At 33.4% G+C, this 17885-nt stretch overlaps 1 protein-coding gene across 2 annotated transcripts in view; it reads right to left on the bottom strand.

The window, feature by feature from the left end:
* Positions 1-1101, bottom strand: part of LOC107151185 (cadherin-10) — a 163250-nt gene extending 162149 nt beyond the window's left edge. The window contains exon 1 of one of the 2 annotated variants that reach the window (XM_015496428.2): positions 574-1101. The gene's annotated coding sequence lies outside the window, so the exon portion shown is untranslated. The remainder of the gene's footprint in view (positions 1-573) is intronic. The other variant, XM_015496427.2, reaches the window with a different exon arrangement.
* Positions 1102-17885: the final 16784 nt, after the last annotated feature.

Below are 17885 nucleotides of genomic sequence, written 5' to 3'. Positions count from 1 at the left end.
CTCAGATTTAAAATGTGAATATAGGCATTATGCCTATTTTATTTCTGATGAATGTCAATCTACTGTATATATAGATGCTTAGTGACCATTGACAGCTTCTCTCTTCTGCCTGTCATCTCTCTTTATATTGAAGATACAATGAACTATGACTATGAAGAAGTACAGAGTGAATCCATTCATATGGAATGCAAACTAATGTTAGGTTATGTTAGAGTTCACAGCAACAATGTTCCTTCTTAAACTGATTTTTAAAATAAACAAATATGAGCATGATAAATTACACTCCACACTAAAATTTTAGCGTTTGTTCAGAGTGAATGAATTTGCAAACTCTAATAACATGATCTACTATTGAGCATAATATGTAATTTATCCAGCTTTGCATTACCTATATAGATATTCCCAGTTTTTTTCTGGAATCTGCTATAAAGAGTTGTATCCTTATTTGTTTATTAAACATAATTATTTTGAAATAATTGTTAAATACAACTTAAAAAACAAGCATATCTCCCCCAAGGGAAGAAAAGAAAAAGACCTTAAGGGAGTTAAAGAAAAAAGGTGAAGTCTTCCTACCTTTTTTTTTTATCAGCTTCTGGATAGCGGAAGTTGGTTCCAGCCAAAATAACCCTGGAGAAACTGTCACTATGTCCCCTTTTTGTTTGTTTTCTGCTATTATTTTCTATCACTGATTCTACTTCAATCTAACTCAAGCTTTCTCTCAGCATCACTTTTAACTCTGGACGTCAGGGAACCGAAGAAAACGGGGGCGAGCTCTCTCTCTGATTGGCTTTCATTCAGTGCTTCTGATTAAGGGGGAAAAAAAAAAGAAGAAGAAGAAGAAAGAAAGAAAGAAAGGAAAGGGGGGGGAAAGCCCTAGCTCGCACGGAGAGAAAGGTTCTGCTGATGGAGCTGCAGCACTCGCCATGGGAAGGTTAGAGACTGGGGAAGTGCTTGCTTCTGCGAGCACACAGCGATTTGCAAGTGAATGCAAGGGGAGGGCGCATTCGAGAGGAGGGCTCTGCTTGAAAGGAGTCCCCTCCCCCGCAGGGCAGAAAGACTCTCTGTTTCAAGCTAAGGTAATCAGCCCAATCTAATCCGCCTGCGTCCGTAATACAATCCCAGGAACAGGATTCTGCAATTGTTTCTTGCAATTCTTCTTCTTCCTATTTTTTTTTTTTTCTAAATAGATACTTCTTTTTTTTTTTTTCTTCTAGCATATATTTTTCTTTACCATGCTGTCACCACACTCCCAAGTATTAATGGGAGCGCCAAGTCAAATTGCCATCAGACCTGATGTGTTGTTACCAAAGTAATAGGTGTTACAGTTTCAAATGTTTGTTTTTTAGTGAACTTTCTCTCCTTGATTCTCCATTTATGTTTCTGTTGTTGTTGTTATTGTTGTTGTTTATTGTCATAAGGAGAAAATACCGTGCTCATAATTTGGAAGTTTTATCTGCTTAATCTTACCAGCTTTGTACTTCAATATTTTGGAGATAAAATGTTTTATTAATAATTAATATGTAGTTAGTATTATCAAAATATTTAGATTTTGGACTTGATCTAGTTTCTTTTTGTCTTAACTTTTATTTATCATAAATATGAATTCCATACCCAAATTAGTCTATGGACAGATTTAAATGGATTTGAAGGTTTTTATCTACTTATCAGCCATGTAATTGACTCCCTATTTATCTTTCACTATATTAAATTATAATCAACCAAAACCTTACCAAAGGATGTCAGTATAGCTCCATAAAATAATTACCACCTACATATTTTTCTGGCTACACATAGATTTCTTTTTAAAGTGCCAACCATAAAAAAAATTATATATATATATATATATATATATATATATATATATATATACACACACACACACATTAATATACAATATACTTACAATATGTAATTATATAGAGAAAGAGAAATTATGAACATCATCTTCTCTAAGACCTTTTAAAGAGATAACAATGCTCAGCCAGATGCCCTAGAGCACACCTATAATCCTGGGGCTTCGGAGGCTGACTCAGGATGATGACAATTTCAAGGCCACCTTTAACAATTTAATGAAGTCAAGACCCTTTCTCAAAAATTTAAAAATTTTAAAAGGGGTTGGGGGTGGAGGTGGGGCTCAGTGGTAGAGAGCCCCTGGGTTCAATCCCCAGTTCTATTACTACTTCTATAACTACTACTATTATTACTACTACTAGTACTTATACTACTACTAATAATAATAATATTTAGACTGTTAAATGTTTTGCTAACTAGGAACAGAATCAAAATTAAATCAAAATTAAATATTCATTTAATATTCAGTCTAGCACTGTTTTGGGGATGACGTACTGCCTCTTCAGTGTTTATTTGATCATTCTAACCATTAGGAGGCCCCTGATAAAATCACAAACTGCAAAAGAAAGGAAACTCAAACCCGGGTTCAGTGAGGGAGAATGACATTCTAAATTCAGTTTCAAAGAACCTTCAATGTGTCACAGGTTATTATATGACCAGTGTTGGTAACTAGTATTATATCCGAGCATACTAAACATTTTCCCTCAGCTGGATAATATTTATTAGAGTTAGAATTTTAAAATTATTTGAAATTTTAAACATGAGGAAATTAGAATATATAAAATTGTTTCATAATAATAGCTCCAGAATTCTGTGAATCATGTAACCATACATTTTCAACAATGTCCTTTTATTTCAGAGCCCACATATATGTCAATAGGTTGTGTTTGTGTCTTGTATATAATAGTAGTAGTTATACATTAAGGTTGTCTTCCAAGAGAAATTTCAAACGCTCAGACACTATTAGTAAATTATATAGCATTTAATTAAATGTAGTTATTTGATGAGGTACACACATAAAAGTTGATTGTTTTCTTATTAATTATTTTTGCATGTTTGTTGCTAATATCAGAATAAATGGAGGTATAATATGAAAAAAAATTGGATTATACTTAAGTGACTAATTAAGAAAATAATCAAAGGCTGAGATCTGAAGTAAAATTCAATTTTCTTAATTGGAATATATACAGCAATGATGTATTATCAAAGCAAGCTTTTTAAAAATAAATTTCTGTTTCTATGATAGTTCTGCTTTAATAGTCATCAGAAACTTGTTTGTCTGGATTCTCAGTGTTTTTAAAGAGTTGAATTCATTTATATGCTATGAGAGAAATCACTCCAAATCTATATTCTGAAAGAGGAATAAAATGGAGAGGAATGCTTCCTTCCATTTAAAGATGAGACCCAGGTATACACATCATTTTTTTATGATTGCATTGCTGGAAATGAGACACTTGGTAGCAAATTGTTAATAGGAAGACTTGGAGAAGTAGTATTTACTCTGGAAAAATATTTGCCCCCATAACTTCACTAGTGCTCCTAGAAAAGGCAGTGGCAGAAATGGATACAAATAAGAGTTCCTGTTACATCTGTGTATGATATGGTAGTATATTATATATACTACACTTTTTTAGAAAAGTGTAAACTTTTGTTCTTGTTTCAAATTAAAATTTTGTCAATGTTAGTGATTAATATGCATGTAAAAATAATTATAATTAAATTTTAAAAATTTGAAGTGCAAAAAGTAATTTACCAATTTTTGTATTATCTTTTACAATTAGATGACATATTTAACAAATGCTAAGCAAAACCAATATATTCTAACTTTAAAAAATATATAGAAATATGAGAGAAAGAGATAGGAACAGCATTTGAAAAATGAGTGTATTAATAGTCATCACAAGTTTCTTAATGACCTCCTCATAAAAGTTCTCCACACTCTATATCTGAGAACATATGTCATCCTGTTGACAGTGTGGCTTAGACATCAAGGCTAAAATAAAGAATAAACAGAACATTGGTTAGGAATTAAACATTTGAGAATGAATTTTGTTTTATTATACAATATTATTTTTCAATTCTTTCTATATTTTACTTTACCAATGAGTTAACTTAAGATTCTGCAAGTTTTCATATTTCTTTTGAGTTTTGCCTGTAAATCCTATGTAAACCAATCTTGTAAATTAGATAAAAGTTCCCCATAGTCACCCCCATCACTAGGAAATGGTAAGGCATGGAAATTGAAATGGATGAATTAAAGTGCAAAAACTATAGGAAACTCTATATGAATGGAATAAATAAAATCTGTACCTCAACCCACAATAAAAAATTAAAAAAAAAAAAAAGAAAAAAATAAATAAGACTATTTCTAACTTCAAAAAAAAAAAAAAATCTGTACCTCAAAAAAACAATGTCCTTTGATGTGAAGAAAAACTACATTCTACTAAAAGCAATTAATTCCTGGTAAAAACATTGAAATGATAGTTCAGCATGTGATTTTTAAAACTACATCTAAAGGTACACAAAAATTACCTTCTAGTTATCATAAAGCACTAAAAATTAAAGAGCATACTTTCATTCTATAATAATTGTACCTATGAAGGTGGACCTTTCTACAAAAAAGCAAACTTTAATAAAATCAATTAAATAAAAAAATCTTTCATTCCATGTAGAATTATTATATGTCTAAATGTTGTCAAGCAGTAGCCAAATAATAAATATAACTCTGTAAGGAATAACTTGCTAAAAAGTTTATTTTTAAAAAATAACTGCTCAAAGAAATACAAATAGCCAACAAATATGTGAAAAAATGTTCAACATCTCTAGCAATCAGGGAAAAGCATATCAAAAGTAGGTTGAGATTTCATCTAACTTTAATCAGAATGACAATCATCAAGAATACAAATAATAAAAGCTGGTGAAGATGTGGGGAAAAATTACACATGTATTTTTGGTAGGACTGCATATTAGTACAAACACTATGGAAAGCAATGTGCAATTTTTCAAAAGACTAGGAGTGGAATCACCATATGACCCAGCTATACCGCTTTTCAGTTTTTATCCAAAAGAACTAAAATCAGCATACTACAGTGATATAGGCATACCAATGTTTATAGCAGCACAATTCACAATAGCCAAGTTATTGAAGCAGCCCAGATGATCAGATGCCTGTGGACAGATGAATGGATGAAGTAAACATACACACACACACACATACACACAGAATGACTCAGTTATAAAGAGCGAAATTATGGCACTTGCTGGTAAATAGATTGAACTGGAGAACATCATGCCAAGTGAAATAAGCCAGGTCCAAAGTCAATGGTCTAATGGTTTATTAGAAGCTAAAACAAAATAAAGGAGAAAAAAGAGGGTGGGACAATAGGGAAACTGTGAAAAATGGAAGAGAGATTAGTGGAATGGGAAGAGTTCACTTTCTATGGGTATGAGATAAGAGTGTAAGAGTAGAAAATGTCCACAATGCTTCATTCTCCAAAAATATAATGATAGCAACTGCAAAATATGATGATAGAAAGCACAGTTTATCATAGTTTGTTTGATCCAGCCATCTCCCTGCCCCCGCCCCAATCTCCTCTTCATCTACCTAATGGTAGAGTTTTGGAAAATTAAAAATTACATTTTCATTGTCAACTTGTGATCAGGTTGAGAGTAGAGGGTGATCCATAATCTTTTCTTTCTCAGTTGCCCTCATCATTCTTAATTATAAACTGAACTAAGCAAGGAGAAAGACATAATGCAAAACATTTAATTTGTTCTGTAGACGAGCTGAGCAAACATGATTTTGCAGTCTACATTACTTGAGGCAATGGTGGAAGCATTTGAGACAACAGCATTGGAGATGTTATTCTGGGAACTGGAAGTGCTCTTCATAGAGGCCTAGTTCTTATGATTTATGTTAAACATCACCTCCCAAAATTATATTATTATTATTATTTCCTAAAGTAGCTAGAGTGCTTTCTGTTATATAAGACTGAACTGTTAGTGACATTTCTGCTAATTAAAAATATCTCAACATTTCTTCGATCCAGAAAATTGGAAGTGGAAAGAGAAAAGATGGAATCAGAGAAAAATAAGGTTGAAAAATTCAACTAATCAGTGATGTTTCAAAAAATGCATTTATTTTGCAAAACAATCAAGAGAGAAAAAATGTGGTCTTAAATTTATTTATTTATTTTTCTTGCTCCCTTCCAGTTGTAAACCATCATGTACTTAAGGTATAAAGGTTGCTGTGTGTTTTCTTGACTTTTCTAGATTAAACCTGAATTACATTGCTTGATCTTATTTCTATAATTTATAATGTAAAAATTTTTGTTACATATAAAAAGATTTACAAGTAAATTGATTCCTATCTTCATATGAAAATATAAAAAAAAATAGATTGAATAATTCTCATGTTGATTGAAAACTAAATTCTTACTCAAAAAGACTGCTTCCATCTATACCTGAATAATAAGGTTAGTGGCATATTTAAATTTTGAAACACTGATGAAGTGAAAATAATAAAAATTAAATTTTATATTTTCTAGTTAAAAATTATCTCTATGCTTGAGGAAGTGAATGAAATAAATATCTTTGGAATTAAATAGAATGGTAGAAAAAAAAACAAATCACAAATCTAATGTGCTTGCAATTGCATTTAATGAGCATGAATATAATATTTTATGTTTATCTTGTATTTTAGGTTGCATTTTTAGTGCAGAGACTAGGTCTGATAGCTAAAAGCAGCTTTTAAATCAATATTGTCATTTTGAAAAGGCATTCTAAGAATTCTTAGAAGCGTTTTGAGAAAAAGGCAGTATTTTAAAATGCATTTCCTGTTTATTCTGTTAAAAAATAGACAAACCACAAATAGTATTTTTATTTAGTCACTTTAAAAATATTATTTCATTCTTCCTACTTTCCTTCCTTTATTATTACTAAGAGCAGTTAGTAATTGTATGATATCTACCCTACCCAACAAATTAGCCTTGTCAGCTTCATGGACGCTTTCAGAAAACACAAGATTCCTGATTCAGAGACAAAGGGGACAGGAAGCGATATGACTGTTTTAGTCAGCTTTTTCACCACTGAGACCTAAAAGACCTGACAAGAACAATTAGAGGAGAAAACTTTTATTTGGAGCTTTATGGTTTCAGCAGTCTCAGTCTATAGACATTTGACTCCATTCTTTGGGGCCCTAAGCAATGCATAAAATCATGGCAGAAGTGTGTGGTGGAGGAAAGCAGCTCAGGACACGGCACCATGAAGCAGAGAGAGAGCTCTGTTTAGCAAGCACAGAATATATGCTCCAAAGACACGCCCCTCCCAATAACCTACTTGCTCCAGCCACACACTACCTGCTGACAGTTAACACCAGGGGATTAATAACTCATTAGGTTGAGGCTTTCATAACCCAGTGAGTTCACATATAAACCTGTTTGCACAAACTTTTGGGGAACACCTAATAGTGAAAGCATAACAATGACCACATGTTTGGATCACCTTCTTTTCCCCCCTTACCTTCTCAGAGTAATAGCTGAGATGAGCACAAGTGAACACTGTATATGCCGTGAATTTTCATCTTAGCTAAAGAACCCCAACTTAAGGAAAATTACTGTTTTTTTCTTTGATTGGGCTATGAGAAAAATGTCCTCAATTTTGCTCCAAAGGGAAGCATTTTGTTTTATTGTATAATGTGTTAATCTTTACTTTGGTAGGACACTATCTCTCTCACCCAAGTTTTTCCAAATACAAATGTCCTTAAGAGATAGGTCAGAGTGAAAGGAAATCTGTAGAGAAATATGAGAGAACTAGGAAGTTGTCTCTCAAGACTATTATTTACAAATACAATGATTTCTATGTAAATTAACTTTAATCAAATGAAAGGGAGTAGCAAGTGCAGTGATGATCCATATCATTTGCCATAATACTGTGTAAGTACATATGATGTTTGTTTTAGAATGTTAGCAGAGCTGTGACTTATGTAATTTAAGTAGACCATGAACTTTAGTTACTCAGTGGAAACTATCAACCTCCCCACCACGTTTTAGGTGATGTAGGATCCAGCTGCCTCATTAGCAAGTGTATTTCTCTTTTCTTGTGACTGTTTCTCACACACTCATATCATGGGACCTTTATATTTCATCCTTCTTCCAAGGAGATATTGACCATGACATGAACTAAACATAGCAAAATCTACAGTAGTGCCTGACTTATTTCACTTAGTACAGTTATCATCATGTCATCACAAATATTTCTATTTCCTTGGTTTTAAAGACTGCATAATATTCCACTGCATATTCTATCCACATTTTTAAATGCATTAATCTCTTGATGGATACATATATTGCTTTCAAATCTTAGCTATTGTGTGAATAAAGCTAAAATAAATATGGATGTATAGATATTCCTTCAACACATTGATTTTAACTCTTTGAGATATACGCCTAGCAATTAGATTGGTAGATTATATTATAATTCTATTCTTTGTTTTTTTTCGGGGGGGGGAGGGATTCCATATTATTTTAAAAATCTTTGTACCAATAGTATGTGTTTTCATATATATTTGGAACCCAAAAAGTCAATTTTATGAAAAAAAAAATACAGAAGTAGTTATTAGAGGCAGATCCAGGATTGGGGGGATGGGAAAGGGAATATGTTGATGTGATCAGAGGAAATGGACTCAGTAAGATAGGAGGAGTAAGTTTTGGTGACCTACTGCATTGGACAGTAGCTATAGTTCATAATAATGTATTTTAGTTTTAAAAAATTTGTACAATGTTACATTTTTAAAATATTCTTATCACAACAAAGGATAAATTGAAGTGACAGATATGTTAAGTAGCTTGATGTAATCTTTCAACAATGTGTACATAGATGAGGACATCATACCATGCTGCACGAATACACAGAATTTCTGTCAATAAAAAAAAAAAAGAAAAGCCACTGCTTTTCTTAAGTCATTATATTCACATCCATCACCCCAACAACATGTGGCTAGAGAGGCTACAGATCAACACAGCTTGGAGGCCAAAGGTGAAAATAATGCCTAATGAGCATGTTTTTCAGAAAGGCTGTGAAGTTAGCCTATCATAATAGTCTATATAGAAAATTTAATAAAGCTATTCTAATGTACTTATTTTCATGATTTTATTTTCTGAATTCACTTTAACCCAGCAGAAAGGTACCAAACAGGGTCATTCTTTGTATAATTTTATGTGTGCACAAGACATTAAATATGTAAAGGTGTTGTTTCTTAGACAGTGCTTCTTACTCTTGAAGCTACTTCCACTCTTCTAATTTAATTGTTGAGAAAAAGGGAAAGATGAATTTTGTTTTACAAAGTTATAAACTCTGATCTCTTTTTGATCCTTCCTAACCTTTTCACTCTTTTCCCCCATTCTAAAAGCATGTCACAGCCCTTACACTCAGTTTGAGCTCTGGCAGAAATATCCCAGGAAGTACATGATAGCTCAGTGGAACGCCACTCAAGTTTTCCAGCTCTGAGACTTTCTGAATGTGTCCACCGGGGAACTCACCTGCACCAACCACATGTCTACCCTGTCTCTTAGGAAAACTTTGCAGAGGAGTAGACTTTATCTCTCCATAAGCAGTTTTATGACTCATAAAAATGGCTCTCAAAATAGAGTCTAGCCACAAATAGCATTAGCTTAAAAATTCTAAGGTCTCATCTCAAACTTACTAAATCACAAACAACGGGAGTGCTGTCGTTGTTTTGTTTTCAGAAGTATCAAGGTGATTCTGAGAATTAAGATCAGAAAAAGTTTTTCCCACATTGCTTTAAGGCAATGAAAAAAAAAGAGAAAAAAATGAATTAAGACTCATAATTTGTAAATGAGAAATTTGTTTATTCATCACTTATTATTTTAACAATTATATATCGTATGCAGAATCATCTTAAAACATTATGCTATTTATGAGATTGTGAAGGAGCGCTATAATCATAATTCTGTCTAAATAAGAATTTAATTATCTAATGAAAGAAACAGAAATTAAGACAAATGAAGAGGAAAAAAGAAGGAATTTCGCCAAGTGGGTGATGAATGTGGAAGTAGTGACTCTCGAGGTTCCAAAATAGAGTGTTACAACTCTGATGAATGTCAGCTTTGGTTTTCATTTCAGCGTCAACATTCTAGGGGAAGAATGGCAGTGAAAATTCCAGAGTTGTGATGTTCCACTCAAACAGCCTGTTGACAATACAAACGCTCTGAACTCCTTTCTTTTTTGATTTCCAATGATGATGATTGCTTGTTTTCCATACAAATATCGGTCCTTTCCCCAGTTCCTCTGCCAATAATACTTGCCCTATATAATCTTCAGAGTGTGACATTATGGAAGAGAAAGAGGAGAGGGTGAGAGGACACAAAGAAAAAGGATAATTTTTATAAAATTCTATTGTAAAAATAAAATAAACCAAGAGTCTTATTCCTTATCCATAGGGAGTGCTTTATGGGTAAGTATTCCACATAGATAAACAGGGACACTTTTTGGTTTACTTCTGTTGCATACTTAAATTTCATAATGATTTTTCTGAACAAAGGGCTTCACATTGCCATTCAGCATTGCAACACACAATTTTGTAGCTGAACTACTTATTTTCTCATAATAATGTTGAAGTAGTGTGATAGCACCTGTGGATTAGAGAGGTCTCATCACAGGTCAATGTTTGAACAGTAATCAATATTGACATTTAACAGACAAACACATTGATAAATCTGGTAGTCATTAGTAAACAAGGATGATAAATTGCATTTGACTTCTACTGAGGAGCCCCCGTTCTCTGTAACATTCAATTTCTAAAGTCAAGTCACTGGAAGTTTCCATTAAATCAGAATGCAAAATTTCGTAATTCCTTATGTTTAGTTACTCATTCTCCAATTATGTATGGAGCAGTTGAAATGTGCCTAATGTTTCACTTAATACTGGGTATCTGATGATATTCAATTGACTCACCGAGTCCTCAATTTCATGGAACTCATGCTCTGGCAAGGAAAATAATAATTTGATTATGTAAGTAATTTTACCAATATTTATGGTGGTAAGTGCTCCAAAAGATGGTTCTGTTGTAGGGACAGACAGGCAAGGCACCAAAGATAGCAGGAAACAGCTTTATTTGGCTGCAGCCAGGTTCAGAAGGCACAACTTTTGCTGTAATCAATCAATCCTCTGAACACAGAGTTCAAGTAATTTCAGAATTTTATACCCAGCATGTAAGGGGAGGAGCTCAGAAGTTCACAGTCTGCAGAAGTTCACATAAAAGCAATTTTTTTTTAATTGTTCTTGGCAAATTAACCCTTTAAAGACAACACCTGAGAAGTGGAGAGCTTCTTCTCTCCTTTCTTTCCTCTCCCTGCCAGCTATTACCATAGAGCCCAATTGGTAACTTATCTTAAAAATGAGACATCTCTGTGAAGCCCAGCTCAAGGCCAGAGGCCGGGTTTGCACATTTCTACAAATTACTATATTGGATATGTTTGTGAAAAACTAGTAAGTGGGTGTCCAGCACCTGGAGTGATGATATTTTCCCAGCCAGTGGCCAAGTAAAACAGGGCGACACAAAAATAGGAAGTTTATCTACATTGAATTCTTTTGCAGAGACTCTTTTGCTGATAGTCCCAAAATAAGCCATGGTGAAGATTTCTGGAGAAGCCCACGTAAGACTTTTCTGTGGAGAAAGGGGGTTCCACTACAGTTCTTGATTCTACTGCTGCTCATAAGTGTCTTGATTTAACTTGGGAGTGATGATAGAATTGAGTATCTGAAAAGGGGATTAGAGACATCTCCTTGATGTTCTTGATGTAGTGAGTTCTTTTTTTTTTTTTTTTCTTTTTCTTTTTTTAGTTATAGATGGACACAATACCTTCATTATTTATTTACTTATTTGTAAGTGATGCTGAGGATGGAACCCAGTGCCTCACATGTGCTAGGCAAGTGCTCTACTACTGAGCTACAACCCCAGCCTGATGTAGTGGGGTTTTGAGTGAATTATAAGTGTGATGGAATGCCTTTTCTCCTAGGTATTTATAAATTTGTGTTTTGCCTGGTAGCACTTACATACTACCCTTTTAATATATAATTGGCCAAGAAGATTCATTACTGCCAAAATCTGGAACCATTATCATAATGGATAGATAACTAATTTATCAGATATATTATGTATATAAATACTGTTTTGGTTGTCCTATATACCTCTTACTTACATGATGTGTATAAGTGGAGTAAAGAAAAACAGACTTCAACTATTACTACCATGTGTCAAATGTCACATCTATCAAGCCCCTGGGGAAGTACTTAATCTTTGCCAGCTTTTCAGCACTATAAAAATGAAATAATAACAAGAGGAAAAAAAAAACTGTTGAATCATTTGTTAATTGTATGGTATCAGATCATATTTCAAGAAAAACAGAGGAAAAAAGATCTGTGTTGAAACAATTTGTTTATACAGTGAGATTTGGTGATTTTTTTGTGAAGATCTGTTTTTATTATTATTTTATACCATTATCCCTGCAACAAAGTACCCTTTGACTGTAAAAGCACCAAGATTGAACAAATATTTTGATAATAAGTATTAATAGTCAATAGTCCACTGAATACAGTTTCTTAAATTAAGTATATTTGCTTAACACTTTGTGTTTCTTATTAAATCAATTAAAGAGAATGGATAAAACATATCTGGAAAATATACAGTCAAAGAGAATTTATTTGTTAAAATCACTAAAGGTTTAATCATTCCCTAATTAAAATATTAAATTCAAATTTAAAAACAATAAATCAAGATGTAAGGACTTATCATTTGAAATGGTTTCTATAAATTCTACTCCATGATTTGAAAAATTTTTAGGTGCACCTGTTTATCAATGTTATTTTGTAACTTGCAATCACAATATTAGAGTTAAATTTTCTTTATCCAAAATAGAAAGAAAATGATAAGTGTTAAAAGAGAGAGAGAGCACAACACTATTTATCAAAATGAGTAGTGATAAACAGAATTACAAATGGTGGGAATGACTTATGGTCTTTTGATGTTAATTCATCTCAAGTAGCAAAATAGTTGTAAAACTGCTAAATATATTTGGATAAACATAGTCACAGTATTGCAGTTATCAAAGTGTATTTGAAAAGTGCTAATGTGAATTTTTTTAATATAAAAGAATCTGTTTCTCCAACTTCATCCTGAGCTGCCTTTCTCTTTTGTTCATACTTCCTTTGATAAACACTTCAGATTTTATCTCTTTTTTGAGGAGTCCATGCTCATTCTAACATTAATTAATTTAGATTTGGGGATACTGATTTGTGCACTGGGATCTAGTGTCGAGGTGAGCATAGCAAGGAGAGTCAGGAAGGAGGTGCAGAGGGCCTAGAACATAGTAGAAGAGAACAAATTCAAATTGGAAGCCCAGTATAGGGAACTTTGCACATTTGGACTTATCCCTGCAGGACTGTAGTCCTGAGTTGGGAGGGGTCATAGTCACCATCAACAGTGGGCTCTTTCCTTTTGTAGAACATGGATAGAGAATAAGGTGAACTATACTAAAATAAAAGTTTATGATCCACTATCTCATCAATTGATCCTAAAATCCTGCATATATTTCTAAGTGCATCTACCATTATCTCTATAATCAGTATAATCTATAAGTATATTAATTAAAAAATTTCTTCTAATCTGTGTTAAAGACAATTGTACAAAAATATAAACCACTGATGAAATTTTAAAAATTAATAATGCAACTACACTCAGATCAGATTATTTAAATATTTTTTAAAAGAATCAATACAGCTATGTAATATATGAACTTATTTAGTTTGACAAAATACATATTCACATGTAAATGACCATGTGGTATCATGAATGGAAATGATTGCAAGTATTAGTCATCAGGGCTTTGGAAATATTTGTCAGGATTTTTAGCATTTTATCTTTTGTGTTCACCTTAATGCTTTATGCTGTTTGGTATAGGCAAGGTTTAAGAGCCAATAGAAAGAAAGAATTAATTGTTGTTTGCATGCAATTTCTGAAAAATAATAGAGTCAAGTTAAATGATAAAAGTGAGGATAGATTTATGAATATAAAAAGTAATGCATTCAGATGATAATTTAATTATTTAATGAGTGTTAACACTTTCTTTCCTCTTTCTTATGCACTAGACTCTTGAGAGCAATCCATTTTAGAGCTAATATACTGCTGTGGTAGTGAAGTGGTTTTTACAAATATAAATTTCATCTGGTTGAAAACTCCCAGTAAAAAAAGTGTTCATTTGGGGGCTGGGGCTGCAGCTCAGTGGCAAAGCACTTGCCTAGCATGTGTAAAGCACTAGGTTTAATCCTTAGCACCATATAAAAATGAAACAAAGAAAGTAAAGGCATGCTGTCCATCTACAACTACAAAAAATAAATTTAAAAAATTGTTGATTTTTATTTTTATTTTCTTAACATATCATTACTTGAGTGGTTACAGGAGATAGGGTAACTTGCAAATAGATTGTTATAAAGAAAAATATATAACATATGTTATTTTACTACACTTACTTTAATTTTAGTCTTATTCAAATGAAATCTTACATGTCTTGAGTAATATTTACTGATTTCAATATTGAGTATAATATCCCTGGTCATAAATATTCATTTTACTTATTAAATATACTTGACTTATATATTTACTTAACAAATTCTTCTTTTTAAATTTAAATTTATATATAATTCATACATAAAACATTAAAAGTGAACATATTTGAGGTAACTTGTGACATTCCAATATGTTTATGTTCTGTAATGTTCCAGCCAGTTTAATCATATCAAACTTCTCAATCATGTATAATTTATTTTTGATAAATGCATTCAAAATCCAAGACTTTTAGAATACCTACTACATTATCATCATCAATAGTCATCATACTGTGCAACCGCACATCAGAAACAGAACCTCCTACTCCTAACTATAAATACTAACCACTGACCAACCTTTCCTGAGCCTCTGGTAGGTAACGAACAGTCTACACTCAACTTCCGTGAGATCATCATTTCCAGAGTATACATTACTCAGATCCTGTACTTGAATTTCTGTGCCTGGCTTAGCATAATGATCACAGGTTCTGTTTGAGTTATCACAAATGACAGGATTTCACATCTTTAAAGGGTTGAATAGTATACAACATGGTATTATATGTACTACATGTGTTTTTTATTGACTCAATTGACAAATTGTTTCCATTTCTTGACTATTGTGAATAGTGCTGCATTCAGTATAAGCATTCAGATGTCTCGTCTACATACTGATTTCACTTCCTTTGGATGGGCAAACAGGACGGGATTGCTAGATCATATAATAGTTCTATTCTTAATTTTTGGAGACCTTCATATTGTTTTCCATAATGGCTACACTAATTTACATAGCTAATTTACCAAAATTAGCTACACTAATTTACCAAAAGTGTATGTATCAGTTAGGGTTCCCTAGAGGAACAGAATCAACAGGAAGTATAATTATAAAAAGGAATTTATTAAGTTGGCTTACACGACCAGAAGCTGGATAGTTCACAATGGCCATCTGCAGACTGGAGAGCAGCAGCTGCCTCAGAACAAGAGGAATGAAAGGTGATAGCCTTGTCCAATACAGGAAAGCTTCTGGAAACTCTCTAGAGAATCAGGGCAGAGGGCAAAAAAAAATGAGAGTCCAATATTCTCAGATGATAGCAGCAGTAATCAAGAACCCATTCAAGAACAATGGAGCTTGCATCTTCTGCTGCTTCCTTGTTCTTCCAATTTTTATTTTGTCCACACTATCACCCTATTGGATGGAGCAACCCATGCTTAGGGAGAGTCTCCATTTCAGTTGGCTATCCCACATGCCAGTCATTCCTAAACTCACTCTCATTGACACACCCAGAAGCCTCTTAATTTTTGGCATCTCCTTTGACAATTTGTAGTAATCATTACAATTGTACAAGTGCCCCTTGTTGAAATATATTCTCTCAGATATTGTTTGCCTGGAAATGTATTTATCCCTCTTCATTTCTAAATATAAGTTTGATGAATACAATATTTTTGGTTGACAGCTTAAAACTTTTTTTTTTTTTTTTTACCTTTAGTGCTATGAAAATCTCATGCTGAAAAATCTTCTGAGAGATGAATCGTGACACTCCTGTGTGTTATTTCTTTTCACTTATTGCCTTGAGAATCTTTTCTTTATCTCTTACCTTTAAGGGCTTGATTATAAAACATGTTAGTATAGACCTGATTGGATTAAATCTCACTGGTAACCTTTGATCTTCCTGTAGCTGGATATTTGTATCCTTTCCAGGTTTTGGAATGTCACTGCTATTATTTCTTTAAATAAGCTTTATAGCCTTTTGGCATTCTCAACTACCTCTTCAATCCCAATAACCTGCATATTTACTGTTTTAATACTGTCAAAGTTCCTGTAAGCTTTTCTTATTCCTTTCCATTCTCTTTACAAGTTTTTTTCCTTTTGTGCATTTTCAAATGGCCTCTTTGAGCACACAAATTCTCTCTTCTGTTTGATGTATTCTTTATTAATTTTTCTGTTGTGTTTTTAGTTTTGCTTCAGATATTTGTTCACCTCAATAATTTATGCTAGTCTGTTTTATATTTCTTCCATCTCTCTGATAATTTCCTCTGTTTAAGTGTTGAATTTTTTCACTGTTTTCTCATCAAACTCATTAAGTTTCCTTAAAAATTTTTAAATTTTCTATCTGACAATGTTTCCATATTGGTTATCATCTGGTTAGTTTCTAGCACCTTATTTTAACAGTCATGAGTGGTCAGGATTCCTTGAAAGTTCTTCATATTTGGTGTATGAATACTCTGGTTATTGAATGATTAGCTACTTATTCCAGTCTTTTTAACTGACTCTTTTTGTGCCTATCTTTTAAGCACACTTCTTATTTTCGGAGTTCTTAGTTGCTTTACTGTGTCAGCACCAGATGGCACCGAAAGTCCAGATTTGATGTGAATCAATGTGTTGTCATTGTTTCAGCACTAAAGGATAATCCAAACCCAGGTTTGTGTCAAATCTACCTTGTTTTGTTTAGCATGAACTTGGAAAGCATCTGAAAAGAGCATATGAAAAGTTTCCCAAAGTCTGTCTTTGTGTTCAGGGTAGTCCCAAATGCCTTACCCATGGTCACCATCCTTTCATTTGGCCCTGCAGGATCCTCTCTAGTTCTCAACAGAATCATGGTGGAGGGACCAGCTCCTGTGCCACACATGTAGCCATAAACACCACAACATTGTCAAAACTTGAGTCCATAGTCCCTGAGATAACCATTGGGTAGTACCAAAGACCATAATGCTATTGGCTATTGGCTGCCTACTACTGAAGAGGTCCAAGATTTCAACAACCAGCCACACATGCTGCTGGCTTGGATAGAAGTCTTTTAGACGGGTCTACATGCCTCTGTCGATACTGATGCTGATCCAGAGGCTCCATGCATAAGCACCAACCATAATATGGGGGCAAATAGAATTTGAACTGTGCCAAATTTCACAAGTCCAGTACTGAGTTTCAAGACAGAATCTTGGGCTTATGACTCTGCCTTACACTCACTGAATGGAGTTTTGGTCCAGACTTATTTGCCTGAGATTAGAAGGGTTTTGGTGAGGATAGTCCCTTGGCTCAAGACTGAAGCTAAAGCCTTGTGATGCCTGAATTTTACAGTCACAATAAGCCACCTAGTCTCAGGGTTGCATCCAATGGTGATGCATAACATAACACATATTGGGATAAGGGTAGTATAGATAGTCCCTTGGCTACAAAAGCTGATGCTAAGTTGCAATGTGCCTGAGTTTCACAGTCCCTAGTATTCGTGCCATCCATGGGCAGATGTGCCCCAATTCCATTCCAAAACTATCAATGGTGCAGGCCCAAACTCTATTTGGTTCCATCATTATACAGGTCACTACTGAGTGTTAGAGCAGTTTTACAGTCTCCTCATGTAAGGTCTGGCCTGAGTATAACTTCCTTTGCTTTCTGTCTGGTTCTGTGTCTCACCTGGAAG

Source organism: Marmota marmota, unplaced genomic scaffold (assembly GCF_001458135.2).
Source record: "Marmota marmota marmota unplaced genomic scaffold, marMar, whole genome shotgun sequence".
In the NCBI taxonomy this organism is placed as follows: domain Eukaryota; kingdom Metazoa; phylum Chordata; class Mammalia; order Rodentia; family Sciuridae; genus Marmota; species Marmota marmota.
This window is presented reverse-complemented; position numbering and strand designations above follow the sequence as displayed.